The sequence below is a fragment of the Gymnogyps californianus genome, chromosome 1 (assembly GCF_018139145.2).
Source record: "Gymnogyps californianus isolate 813 chromosome 1, ASM1813914v2, whole genome shotgun sequence".
Classification (NCBI taxonomy): Eukaryota; Metazoa; Chordata; class Aves; order Accipitriformes; family Cathartidae; genus Gymnogyps; species Gymnogyps californianus.
In genome coordinates, this window is record NC_059471.1 from 65525718 (window position 1) to 65540204 (window position 14487).

The following is a 14487-nucleotide window of genomic DNA, read 5'->3' on the forward strand; positions in this document are numbered from 1 at the left end:
AGTTTTTGCATTTGTTAGCGCTGGATTTCACCTGCCACTTTAACATTTGGTCATCCACAAGGTTGTATGGTAGCTGTTTGCTATGAGTTCAAGTTTTGACTGCCTTGAATAATTTTGTATCGTCAACAAAGTTCACTCTTCATGCCTTTTGTGAAATCGTGTGTACATTGTGTTGAGTAGTGTGCGTCCGAAGTCAGATCCCTATGGGATGCTTTTGATACTCCCTTCATAGTGAAAACCAATCGTTTGTATACAGCTGTTGTTTCTTACTTCTTGAGCGCATCTGAATCTTCAAGAGGAGTCTCCTAGCTCCTGCTACCTTTGTTTAAAACAAAACCAACCCTTGATAGGTGTCTTTTCAAAGGATCTTCAGATACGGTGTGTTAACTGGACTACCCTATGTTTATGGCTAATTGCTTCAAGGAGTGTAGATGCATTTTGGAAAGATTACTTCCTTCTGCCAAAGCAATGTTAATTCTTTTCTATTTCCATATTTATGCAAACCCCACCAATTCTGTTCTTTATTGTAGCTTTTATCAATTTACCAAGCTTAGGCATTTGCTTTACTAGTCTGTAGTTCTCTGGATCTCTTCCCTTCTTTCCTTCCTTGATCTTTAGAGGCTTGGTTTGTGTTTGTTGCCTTCCATTTCTCCACTACTGAGGCTGTGACGAGTACTATGTTGCACACTATACTTAAAATTTCAATTTAGTATCTGAGTTCTTTGAACTGACAGGTATCACGTAGTCCTGGCAAATCACAAAGATATTGTGCTTGGTCACTCTCTCTGACTATTCTGCAAGTTGTAACATTGAGATAAATTATATTTATAGCAATGCCCAGGAGAAATGCTGTATTTAAAGGAAATGGAATAGTGTGCCATTTCAAGACTTAACAGAAGCTGTTACAGGAAAAGGAAGGAATGGAGTCCATGTGAGTTGCAGATAAATGTATTGACTCTTCTGTCGACAGAGATGAGTATCTGAGGTCGTTAGGGTCTCAGTAACGGGTGGCATGGAGAAGGTGGGAAGGTTGTTTTCTGTTTCTCTTTGCAGGGGAGCTAAGGGCTACTCAGAAAAAGCAAGCAATTGGCAAGGTCATAACAAATGAAAGGAGATGATTCTTCACACTATAACTGAGCTGTGCAAATAATTTCTCTGGGTTTTTGTAGAAGTTGAAATTAGAAGGATTACAGAAGTGACTAGAGAAGTCTAAAAAATCCATTTAAGGCTTTTAAATGCACATAGTCCCTGAGACACGAACTGTTGGAAGAACATCTTGGTTAAGTATTATTATGTAATGTTTGCCTTTCTGTATTCTTCTTTATTGGCAACTCTTAGATGTAGGTTTTGGGGCTGGATAGGCTATCATCGATTTTTCTTAAGTGCTTGTCCTGATTCCACAGATGGCATCCCTGGATGCTGCTTGGAGGAGTGTATGGAACTCTGCTAGAAACTCTTAACTGTCAAGAGGAGCAGCTTTAACTCCTGGGTTGTGCTGCATGAGCAGCAATTATATTAGGAAAAGAGCTCACACTGAAACAATCTTTGCCAGTCACTGAACTGTTATAACTTGTAAAAGCAAATGCTAGCATACCCAAGTCTTCATCAGAAGGTCCCAAGCTCTGGTGCCTGTGGACAGACCCATTCCTGACCTTACAGGGCATCACCTACCACAGGCATGGACTCCTCGTTATTGGCCGGCTGCATGGAGGTGATAGGAATAGGATATCTCTGTATGGGTACCATTGATCAGGTGGTGGCCGAAGCTTGCTCTGTTCGCTGTCTGCTGTGGAAACCCAGGACCTGCCTTCTGGATCAGGATGCCAGATCAGGGCCCAGGCAGCGCTGGTGAGGTAGTATGTGTTGCAAGTGAGAGGCTGGATTTAGGACTGTGTTTTGTGAAGGTCGGAGTGTGAGCGGTTGTGTTTTGGAGAAGGCACTGAAGTTAGGGCATCTGCAATGGAGAAGGTGATGACATGAGGCTAGAAGAATCCTGGACTGTGGAGATGAGAATATTTAGGAGAAAAGGAGGAACTGAGATAGACTGTTGGGCCTGGCTGCTCATAGTAACAGCTCTAGCTGCCCTTGCCAGCTTGGCTACCCAAGCCCATCATAGAGCCTATCAGCTGATGAGTCAGAACTATAAAATTCTTGCAATAGCTAGTTTCTTGGAAAAGTTATCTTTATTTCTTTCAGATTGTGTCCCCAGGCGTTTCTATGAATAAGCAGAATTGGCATGGATTTCATTTTTGTTGTTGCTTGTAACCTGCTAGAGGCCATCTTTTATTAATATCTGGAATGTGGAAATTTTTATAGGTATTCCCGTAAACCGTAAGTTTGAATTTCTTACAGAAACTTATTACTGAACATCAGCATGATGCTGGATGATTGGACTGGGGGTGGATTGCAGCTAAGTTGTGTGGATTTTTTTTTCTTGGTTTTTTTTTTTTTCTTTTTTCGCTGTTGGAAAATATCTGAACAACTGTGATGTTTCCCAGCACCTCAAGTGAATCTTTCTCCCTTGACAGACAACGTGTTTCTCTCCCACGTGTTGGCTCAGGTGCTAATCTTGTCTGGTACTGAAGTGGTTTAGCTCGTGAAACTTGCAGCAGATTTCTTGCTGGATTGATTTTTCTGCCAGTTCAGCTGCTAGAACTGAATTGCTGTGGGGGTTTAATGACCCCCTGTCATGGTTCAACCCCAGCCAGCAGCTAAGCACCACGCAGCTGCTCCCTCACTTCCATGCTGCTGTGAGATGGGGAGGAGAATCGGGGAAAAAAGGTAAAACTTGTGGGTTGAGATAAGAACTGTTTAATAACTAAAGTAAAATATAATACTAACAATAATAATGAAATATTATAAAAATAATAATTGTAATGAAAAGGACTATAACAAAAGAAAGGGGGGGGGGAAGACATGACCCCCAGTGATGCACAATGCAGTTGCTCACCACCCGCTGACCGATGCCCCAGCAGCAATCCGTCCGGCCAGCTCCCCCCAGTTTATATACTGGGCGTGACGTTCTATGGTATGGAATATCCCTTTGGCTAGTTTGGGTCAGCTGCCCCGGCTATGCTCCCTCCCAGCTTCTTGCACACCTGCTTGCTGGCAGAGCATGGGAAACTGAAAAGTCCTTGGCTTAAGATAAGCGCTACTTAGCACCAACTAAAACATCAGTGTGTTACCAACATTATTCTCACACTAAATCCGAAAAACAGCACTGTACCGGCTACTAAGAAGAAAACTAACTCTATCCCAGCTGAAACCAGGACACCCCCTGAGTGAAAGGAGTGTGAGGTGGTGTGGGAGAAGGGAGCGTGGGAGATTTCCCTCCTGAAAGTTTGCCCTGATTTGTGGGCTTGTGAATCCTGAGCAGGAATGGTTTACCTAGACCAGTGCCGTGTGTCTTGCCCCTAGGTGTCTGCCTCAGCCTTCATAGGGATGACTTGGCTGCTGGCCTGGCAGCTGCTGAATGCCCTCAGGTTACAGGCTGTTGCATTAAATTGGCTTCAGTTTTCTGTCTTCCTTGCCCGGAGGTGCTGGGCCCTCCGGCTGCCCCGCTGCTCTTAGGCAGCTCCACCAGCCCTGCAACAGGAGGAGTGGTCGATCACCAGACCAGGTGGTGGTGAGGCTTGTCCCTGCTTCCTGGATAAAGTCCTGTGCCTGCTCTTTCAAAACGGGTTTTATAAATGGTGGAGGATCCTGGATCACATCATTGCAGGTGCCTGGGAGAGAGGGAGAGATCCAGCCCTAGGCTCCTTTTTAACAGTATTTGTACTGGCTGAAATCAAAATGGTAAGCTGTGAATTGAAAAGGGTTTGCTTGGGAGGAGCTGTAGCTCAGGGGGCGTGCATGCAGTTTTGTGCTCTTCAGTGAATTTTTAAAATGGAAGTATTGAAATGAATTCACTCTGATCTAATTGAAACCTGAAATCTTGGTTTTGGGGGCTTGTTCATTTCTGCTAACTATTTTGGAATTACTTTTTTCCCGTTGGTGATTCTAAATGAAAGCTTCAGCAGGCTATACGGAAATTCGCTAAGCCTTTATTCTTAATTTTTGGCACTTTCCACAATATATTCAGGAAGCAATTGAGATTTCTGAGTAAATCCCTTCTTACCAGAAGGGTGTAACACTCCTTTTTTTTTTTTTCTCCTTTCTTGCATTTCTAAGTTATCTTTTTCCCGCTCCCACTTTTTTCCCATCCATCTAATCATGCTTAGTCAAATTCTGACCCATACTAGAAATCTCAAAATACCAGTTCCCCTGCAATCTTTCTCCTCCAGCTACTATATGTATTTAATGCTACAAGCATTTTCCTGTCTTCTGTTAATATGTTTATTTAAAAAAGTGTGTGTGCAGACAACAAAATGAGACTCCTAAGCATGCTGATAAGCAGTAGGTGAAATAGTGTGTTTGAGGTCAGTGGAGCTGTTTTTGTGGCTTGTGCTTTGTCTGTAGTTTGTTCTCCATTGATGCTGAATCTGTTCATCATCTGATCACTTGGCTGTATGCATTTGTTCCAGATGAAACGTGAGCATGTGAGAGCATTTAAGTTGTGGTTAGAGCATGTGGTAGTGTAGTAAAACAGCCAGCAGGCTATTTTAAGAAGGCAGATAACCTCATGTAGTACAAAATCTTTTGCAGTGAGATGACTCCTTCCCCCCCCCCCCAGCTCTTACTCTCTGACATGCTCTGGGTGTGTCTGTGTCTATGAATACTGCTGTTTTAAAACAAAAAGTCTGTCTCAGCAATCTTACTATGTATCTGTGATACTTTGATTTGATCAAGTGACTTAAACTGGTATTTAGCTACTGTTTTCCCTGTTTTGCAAATGGAGAGCTGAATTGCAGGTAACACTACCTATTTTGGACCCAGAGAAGTTGGTTTTCCTACTTTTTTTTTTCCAAATTTTTCGTGATATAAATTAAGCTTTTTGCTTCATTATGTAGGCCTCTTGTCGCTCCATACAGCATGGCTTTTGAAACTAAGCTGATACTTCAGAAATTAGTTGAGAAATGTTGGCAGAACATGTATCTAGACAGAAGGCATCTGAAATCAGTTATGGCAAGCTATCCTTCCTATGTTTTTAGGTAAGAGTATGGAGATGTTCACAGTTTAGCTGATGTGTACTTCTTTATTTTAGAAAATAAATCTAAAATTCAAGTATTCCAAACGGAGACATCTCCCTTCCCAGTGTCTGAAACCTAGCTGCAAGTTTCCTGAATATATCAACTCTCTTTTCCTGAGGAACTGGTTTATTCTGAGCCTTAAAAAATTCAGTGTGTCACTACTGAGTTCAGCCATTGGCAAACAGCAGTTTGTAAAACCTTTCAAGGAGATGATTTGGTTCTGAATGTTTATGTTCAAGATCTGCTTTCAGACCCTGGCCAGGCCAGGTGGGCGGCCTGTTTTGGTAGTGTTACGCGACTGTCATTGTTGCTGTCCTGTCATTTTGATTTCTGCTGTGACTTTGTGTGATCTGTTTGAGGTCAGTCTTCATTTTCAGTGCTCTCGATAATTTCAGTTAGCGTGAAGTGTTGGTCCTGTGTTTGTGCAGAGTCATTTTTTGCATTGTTCTTTCATTAAGGCTTTTTCCTGACCTGTTTCTTTCTAAATTATTATTGGGGAAAAAAGAAAAGTCAGGAGGAAATTGCAGATGTATGAAAATGATGGAGCCGTAATGTATGTTTATACTTTAAGATGGGAAACAGTTTGCAGATTCCATTACAGTAACTTTGCTTGCAAGTACGACCTTTATCTGTAAATTATGGAGGAGAAGGTGGATATCTGCCTGTGAATTGTAGCTAGTACTTCAGGGCATGATAGACATCCTCTAAACTGGAACTCAAGAAGGCTTGTGTTCTCCATGCTGCTCCATTGTGGCAGTGTTGAATGGGGTTGATGGAAGGGTAGGTGCTCAACAGGGTCTGAAGTAGCAGAAGCTGTGAGATGAAGGAGTAGCTTCCCAAAACCATGACCTACTACTGTGATTTAAAAAAAGAAAAAAAGTGTGGCCACTCAAGTGACCAGCCACTCCAATGACTTGTAGTTGTTCATATCTAACGTAGTCTTGCGAACATGACCAGTTGATACTGTTACAGACATCATGTGCTTTTGAAAGACGAAAATCTGCCATTTCTTTTTTTTTTGTGATTGCAAGTTATTGACAAACTAATTCAAACTAATTATCAACATCTGTCTCAGGTCTAAAGACCGACTTCACAGGCTTTCTCCTGCTACATTGATCTTTAACGAACTATTCATACAAGCAGAAACTGGTTTCATTAAGTATAAGCATCTACTCTCAGAATCAGATGCACAGTCCTGGAGTAGATGTTAGCGCTGTTCTTGGGGGGAAAAAGTGGGACCTAGAAGCTGCTTTCCTTCTCTGCAACCTGTTTCTTTTGGGGAAATCTCCTGTTAGTTCTGTGGGTTTTGCTGTTGCTTGCTTTTGTTTCTAAAATTTGGGCCAGTCTTTTTATTAGCTGTAGCACTGTATCTGATCCCCATGGCAGTTTTGGCTTCTAGTCCACTCACACCCTTTAGTGCTGAGTAAGTTTGTCATCTGTGGTGTCCAAAAGAAACATTATGAAAGCAGGCACCTTCTTTTTAGCAAAAGGCTACTGACACATTGCAATTTTTCTGTAGTGTCTATGCTGATAAGCAGCACAGAAGTGTATGTGTTTTTTCATTGCAGGGTCAGATGACACAACCACTTTGAGGAAGAAAAATACTTGGTGACACTCTTGAGAAACTTTTTGATGGTTTCTTGTGAGGCAGTTCTGTCTGCGGAGACTTGAGCTTTGACCTCTGGGGCACTGCTAGGGTACATGGCTGGCTTAGTAGAGCACAGAAGATTAAGTAGAACCCATCAGCAAATTTAGGACGTTAATGTAACTTGTAGTTAGGAAGTTAATGTAACTTGTAGTTAACTGAGCACCTAGTCTTGGTCATCCGAATGTGTAATTGTTATTCTGTATAGCACGCCTTCATCTAAGCAGGTGGACGTTGTACTTCAAGCAGAGTGAAGTGCTTGGGTCTAATTTTTACTCCTCATTCAAATGCCTTTGGTTCTTTCATTCTTAGGAATGGGACTGTTGGGCGAAGGATAAGGTGGAGTTTTCAGTTCTTATTTTTAGAAAGAAAAGCTAGTTATAGTTCAGTAGGATATCCTTCACCTTTCTCTTGTGATTTTCCCCAGAACGCATGACTATTTAACCATGTCCTTGTTTATCAGATGTGCTGGCAGTCTGATGGCTTGTGCACTTATTAGCCAAAAACCAATTTTTACCGTTTTTATTGCTGAGTGCTTACTCTGCTTCATAGCAGAGCTGTCTGTGTGTACTTTGTGGGTTTTTTCTTGGTCCTGTGTGTCTTCTTACTTATACACAGTATTCCCCATGTATTTTGGCCTGGATTTCCACAGCTGTGTTTCTGGATTTATTTTAGGAGAGTAGTTTACATAGTTCTTGTCTCTGTATATCAGAAAGAGAGCTGAGTTTTACTGGGCTGAATCTTCCTTGGGGTATGTTTCTGGCCAAGTTTCCCTGTTGAGGTGCCTCTCTTCATTGGCACTGGAAGGTGCTTATGCAATTGCTTTGTTTCAGCTAAGCAAGTAGGTGTAACCTGTTGCGCTGGCAAGTACCGAGGCATCTCAACTTCAGCGTCCGATCAAATTTTATCGTTGGTGGTTTCATTCCAACAACTTTTATTTTTGCCTGTAGTTCCAGGAGTGTGAGCTTCCTTAAGCCTTAGTACTCAATCATGTATTAATACTGTATGCCACTGAATGTCTCTCTCTCAGTGGCAGCTGAGATTATCACTGTGTAGTATCATCTATAAGATTCAAAACCTACAAAGCAATTTGAAAGTGATTTAGGATGAAGGTGTGATAGATGTAGTTCTTGTTTTGCTGTGCAGGTAGAAATTTGGAACAGGCTCATGTTTTCTTATGTGCTTATACAAATGTAAGCAGTGCTAACCTTTCTATTTTTTTAAATTACATCTTTGTTAGCTACTACTAGAAGTTTATGGTTAAAAATATCAAATTCTACGACTCTCTTACTAAAGAATTCATTTGAGGATACTAACTTGCTGTGTCACATTCTACAACCAGACATATTTGGAAAGCTTCAGAAATTGTACAGTTCATCTCCAAAAAGGAACTTAGTATTTTTTTGTGTAGATTTTTTTTTCATGCCATTTTTGCTGGGGTTGTTGAAAACCAAGTTGTATATGTTTAGTTTTGGCAATGTTTAGATGTTGACTTTGAAGCAGTGGCTTAGGTAAAATGTTATGTAGTATTTGAAATTAATGCTCTGCAGAATCATTAGTGCTTTGACGCATGTGGTTTGGGCAAAAAAATTCTTGGAGCTGGAAAATTTTAGTACATCTTCAGGGACTCTAAAACAAGTTTGTTTTTTTTAACCTTTGTCCTCTTTGGATTTGTGTCATAAATACATATTTGGATACATGCACACAGATGTGCACACAGACACAACAAACTTCCATATATATTTTTATTGCTGGTTGTGCCTGCTTTTGTAGATAACATGTTAGGTCTTAAAAGTATTACTAGTTGTAGGAATTAAATAAAGCTTTCTAGGTGATGTGGTGTTTTTAGTGCAATTAAGTTTTTACTTTGGAGGAACAGGTGTATATGAGCAGTAAAATTTATTCCAGATCTCCTCTTAAAACTCAGTGGTAAAGAACATGCAAAACTTAATTTGTCTTGTGAACTGTTACCAAATCACAGAGAAATCCTGCACTGCAGGTCTGTTCTCCCGGTTATTTTCAAACGTTTCCTCTTGTCTTACTCTTGATTTTTGAAACAGAACTTAATTTTTTTAGCTCTCTCTTGTGCTGTGCATTACTACATTTGGGCAACAGTATGCTTCATAGAGACTTCCAGAAGATTTGTAATCATCTCTTCTTCTCTCCGCCTTCCCTTCCTCTCTCAGTTGTCATAGTTCCCTGCTTTTCTTATCTCTCCTTTTAGTGCTGCAGCTTTCAGATGATAATGCACGGCTCGAGGAACAGCTGCTGCATAATAGCTGAAAGAGACTCAGCACCACTTACAGCTGACCTAATGTGAGAATAAATGAAGACATTTGTGCTTTGCATGTAGGCTTACCTATGGGATCTTTTTTCTGGCTTGGGCGTATTAAGTGTCATCATGGGAAGGTGGACTGTGGATGGCCTCCGTGGTTTCCCCTTGCCAGCTGCTCTAGGGGTAGAAATACACTGGGGGTGGTGGTGCGACCAAGCAAGGTGTTGGAGATTCTTAGTGTTTTTCAAGAAGGTCACCCATTTCTAACCATGAGTTGCTTTTTTTCCCTGCCACTTGTTTATTCATGCTCCTGTGGCCAAAAACGCTGCAGCCTGTGCACTAGGAACAGGTGGAGCGACACGTTGTCTGTGGTCATGCTGCGCTTTGCCAAGCTGCCCTGCTCATTTCCTTTCATTTCCTCCGGGTGAGCGAGCCAATGTTCTCGTAATCTTTTGCACTAGGGGCTCGAGGCCACCAAACTGAGCTGGGAAGTGTCCTGGCAGTTTCGTACACACAGCCTAGGGGTTACAGCTTATTTTGGGGCTGGCTGGTGAGGTTGGCAGTGGCAGCCCTATCTGTGCTGCACAGATGCCTGGGCTGCTCGTAAGTCAGCTCCTCAGCTGCTGCAGTTTATGGTGCAGTGCTGTAAAGAAAGCTGTCATCTGTTTTTGTCAGACAGACGCTTAAAGTGTTAATATCCACTGGGAATACTGTACCTGTGTATATTCAAGGCACTAGTCTAGCAAGGAAATATTTATTGAGAAAAACCTTTCTATTTTACTCTTAACCAGTATATGAACTTTTCTTACTATGACTGTTAGATACAGCCTTACTGATGCTCTGGTGGTTTAAGGATACAAGCAAGTTAAGATTGGTAGAAGACATATTTGAAGAAAAAGTATGTGTCTGGAAGCTTGGCTGAACCACCCCCTATCTTTTCCTGTCTTCAGTTGTAGACCTTGCTTTATCAGGAGAAATACTGTAATTTAAAAATACTTCCTCCGTAACTGGCTTCTGACTTAATGGGCTAGAAGAGGGGAATAAAATAGTATAAAGGATACCTGAGGCCTTGAAACTGACTGATTTGAAGAAAAGAATGCTGCTGCAGGCTTACTGTATGCCTTAGTCTGCTCTCACCAGGTGTATTCTCAACCTTATTTTCTAATTTCCTTTTCCTTTCACTAATTCCTCAGTTAATGTTTTTCCAATTTCAGTAGGTGCTGGTTGTTGCAGGGATATGAGGGACGAGCATTGTTATGTTAGTTTTATTTCCTTACTGCTATTAGATTGTAAATGCCGTTTGAACAGAAGTCTCCATCCACTGAGGATTAGTGGTTTAGATGACTCAAAATTACCTGAATGTGTTACCATGGCCATTTTGAATGTGATGGAGTTTAAACAGATGCGTGCAGAGGTCAGTCTTGTTTTAAAATGAGAGGATGGATTTGATAGTTGAACAACTGGTATGTGGATGAAATGGATCTCTAAGGCATTTCGTTTTGTGTTTGAGAAATGTCAATGATGGCAAAATCAATATGGCTCATATGAAATGAATTTAAAAACTGGCTTATTAATAGGCTTTAATACAATTACAAATGTGGAATGGCCATCCAATGTATACCTTGCTATAGGGGATTTGCTGCCATTGGTACTCAGCCATGTTATTTAACATTTCATTAATGACCTGGAAGAGGTCATAAAATTGTTATCAATAAAGTTCGCAGCTAATTTAAATCCTAGGGGCAAAAAAAGCAGGTATAGTTATGGAGAGCCAGGCTTGTACATTTGGAATTGATGGGGGGTGTAGAAAGGGAAGCCAGAATTTGTGGGTCAGGGTAGGCAATGAGCAGGCTTTGGCAGTCAGTGTCCTGTGACCGAAAGGGCCAGCATGCTCTTGAGTGTATGCATAGTGTTATAGATCACAAAAGACCTCTTGTTATTAGGCAGTTTGGTCTGCTTCTAGAATACAGTATCTGCCTGGGATATTGATAAGTCAAATATTGAAATACAGAAGAGAACAGAAGAATGTGAGAGAGATGTTAAAAAAAACAGAAAACAGTCAGATAATAAGAGGCACATGGGGATGAGCCTGCTAAGCTTGAAGTTCATTGATTCCCAGCTAACTATTTATAAATTGCAAAATGTTTACAGTGTAAGGCTCCTAATATAGTCCTGGTCTGTCTTTATTTAATAGGTGTGCTTCATGTTAATGCTTATATAAGGCATATCTGCATGTGGTCAAATCTGTGGAATTTAAAAACAAAGGTATGTTATTTAAATAGTTTGTTCAAAAGATTTGGCTTGGGTGGGTCCTCATCTGATGTGATTTATGATGGTTTTATACTTGTATCCTGACTAATGTTTTCTCTGACTCTCTTGGTGGAAGATGAGGATTGGATGAACAAGAGGGTAAACTTCATCACAGATGGAGTCTCTGCAGAGTTAAAAATGTTGTTTGCCTGCAAAGCAAGGGCGTATTGGAAATATTTTTCCATAAAGCCTTGTTTAATGTCTATATATACCTGTCACATAATGTTTTAAAGACAAATCTCAATGTTTCCAAGGTAATATCTTTCTAAATGTTTGCATTTTTAGGTTTTAAGAGCTGTAAGCATGTGCAAGTTTGATTTCACGTTGTGCTTCTGACATGATTTGAAAAGTGGGTTATGCTAGTATTATAGAAGATAATTTAGCGTGCAGACCTTGTTATTTGGTAATAGTTTGCAATATAGAAATAACTTTGCTTGATACTTGGATCTCAAAATTCAGCTTTGATTCTTGCAGTCGCAGAATTGAGTGTGTTGTACGGGGGGGATGTTTGTCATCCAGTGACACTGAATACGAAAGATACTGAATGACTCTTTCTCACATCAAGATATAATGTTTTAAAGAGTCAGTTTTCACAGCTGATCTGTCCGTAAATACCAGAATGAAGATTGTAGTCCACATGCAAGTCGAACTTCTCTTGAAAACCTGGAGCGGACTGTTTTCTCTGGCAATCCCATGGAAGCTCCTCTTAAAATGTCTTGATGCTTTCACTCATATCAGAGTTTTCAAATAGATTGTGAAATTAGGAAACCTCCACTAGGATAGAAGGATGTGAGTGTTCGGTGGTTTTGTTTGTTGTGTGGGTTTATGGTTTTTTGTTTTGGTTTGGTTTTTTGAAACAAGGTTTTTATAATCAAGTAGTTGAGTTCATAATGAATGAGCCTCAAAACTTTAGAGCACCTAAGCTTTTTTTCCTCACTTTTTATCTCTCTAGGTTATTTTATTGTTAAACATTTGTTATGTTAGGAGAAAATATCTCTGGAGGGTGTCAGGTCCCCCTCCCCCTTTATCAAATGGTGCTAGTGAACGTGCTGGCCATGAGCATGCTGAGGGTGGCTTCCTGTCAGAATCACTTCATGTAAAATCTCAAGGAAGCAAATGTTTCTCATATCCTCCCATTGTGTTGTTTCCTGTGAAGAAGCAGACTGGATGTGTGTCCTGGATACAGGCTTTTTTATGGCCCTATACGTGTTGTGATGATCCAATCAAATCATTCTTGGTATCCCCTATAGTCTCAGCATAGCAGGAAAGGAGGCTTCCTCGCATTCTATTGTTCTCCAGTTAGCCTGACTTTGGAGAGCTCTTGGCTCTATCAGAATCCAGAATGAAGGTGAGCTTAAAATGGATTTAGGATTTTTTTAAGTTTTTGTAAGTTTAAGCTATAGTTTATAACCTTTTCCTTAAACATTCTTTTTTTTAATAGTGTTCTCTCTCCCCTGTAGTACCTTTCTGATCCAGTTCTGGTGTCTGCACAAGCGCCTGTGTCTCATGTATTTCCTCTTTTTAGGGTCGGAGCCATTGTTTCATGATTCTGTTCATACTTTTAGTTTGCTTGTTTAAAAACTACCACAGTAAGCATGTAGCTAACCATGAAAATTTTACACTCCTGATGCTTTCTTGTTCCATAACAGCTTAAATTTTTTCCCCAATTTGAGCAGCGGTTAGGCTGATCTCCAGTCTGGTTTTGCATTTAAGCCAGGTTTTATCTATTCTGCTGTCACCTTATTCGTGTCTTTTCTCATCTCTATTTATTATAAATTATGCTATTAACAAAACTTAACATATCTTTCTTATTTTTGTAAAATTGGATTATTTCTTATTTGCTTAATGTCTTTTGTGTGTACGTAGTCATTAAATACTTCCCCGTGTTTCAGGAAAAAACCTACAAAATACACATCTAGGCAACTCCTTGGTTCCTCTCCTTACTCCTTGCAGCTTCAAATAAATAAGAGTAGTCCTTAAATTATCTGTAGCCCAGTGAAACTTGATGAAATACTTACTTCACTTATTTTATGTGAGTGATAACTGCTTGGAGTATATTAGTGTTTGCCTCTGACTGCTTGATTCTGTGTCTGTTTTGTGGCATTGCTCTTCTAAGTTGTATACACACTACCTGAGCTTGAGAGATATCAGCACCTGTACAGCCGAGGTAGAACTGCTGCTCGCTGGGACCAGAGATGATCCTCAGTCTGAGGGGAAAAAATGTGCATATTAACATATGCAAGTACCTCAAATACTGTGAATGCTTTGGGAGATTTTTTTTTTCTTACTGAATATTACTGTCATTAAATGTTTCCTAAATCTGCTCTACTTTTGTCAGTACATCACATAACCAGTCACAACTGGTCTGGCAGCCCCTTCTGTTGTTTACTGTTATGCTTTCATGAAAATTTTCACTTCTCTTGGGTTCAACTAGCCTTCCTTTGTCCCTTTCTCTCTTCTCCCCTGAGAATATGCGTTTCTCCTCTCCTGCCTCTGAAGGCTGCTTTCTGGGGTACAGACTTTCTGATAGTGCCTGTGGGATGGGTCTGTTATCAGGAGAATAAACAGGTTTTTGTTGACTCTTTAGATAAAAACTGCTACGCTGCGGGAAACGAAACCTCTTTCTGTTTCTTAAATCAGTTGGAACAACTGGAATAGCTGTCTTTTATTGTCCTCTCTCTAGTCTTGCACAAGGGAATACTGTGACTCCTTTCAACCTATGCAGAATCTATTGCGAGAGCTATTTTCATGAGACTTTGGATGAGTGTTTCCATTACCTCAGGCAAATATTATGGGTCTCTTTTTTAATCTCTTTGCCCCCTGAAAATCCAGATGTTTAATGTCATCACCCTGTGCTTGAAAGTTACTGGAGTGTTTTCTACGAGATAGTTTGAGGTTTGGATCTCTTTCCCACAGTTAAAAAAATAAAATAACCCTCAGCTTTCATCCCTACCCTTCCTTAACCTCATTCTCCATCTAGCTTCACTCTTTGTAAAATTCATTAATTTTCAGGAATGCTGCTATTCTGTGTCTTGTAGAATAAAGAGATAGCGTGTATGTTGTTGTAGTACTTTTCAAAGTATTTGTAGTCATTTTAAAAGTACTTTATGAATAATCAGGTATAGCGC

General features: G+C 40.3%; 1 protein-coding gene across 4 annotated transcripts in view; it reads left to right on the forward strand.

Moving 5' to 3' along the window:
* The window catches only part of ARHGEF7 (Rho guanine nucleotide exchange factor 7), a 129528-nt gene that overhangs the window by 37460 nt on the left and 77581 nt on the right, over positions 1-14487 (forward strand). The window lies entirely within an intron of this gene.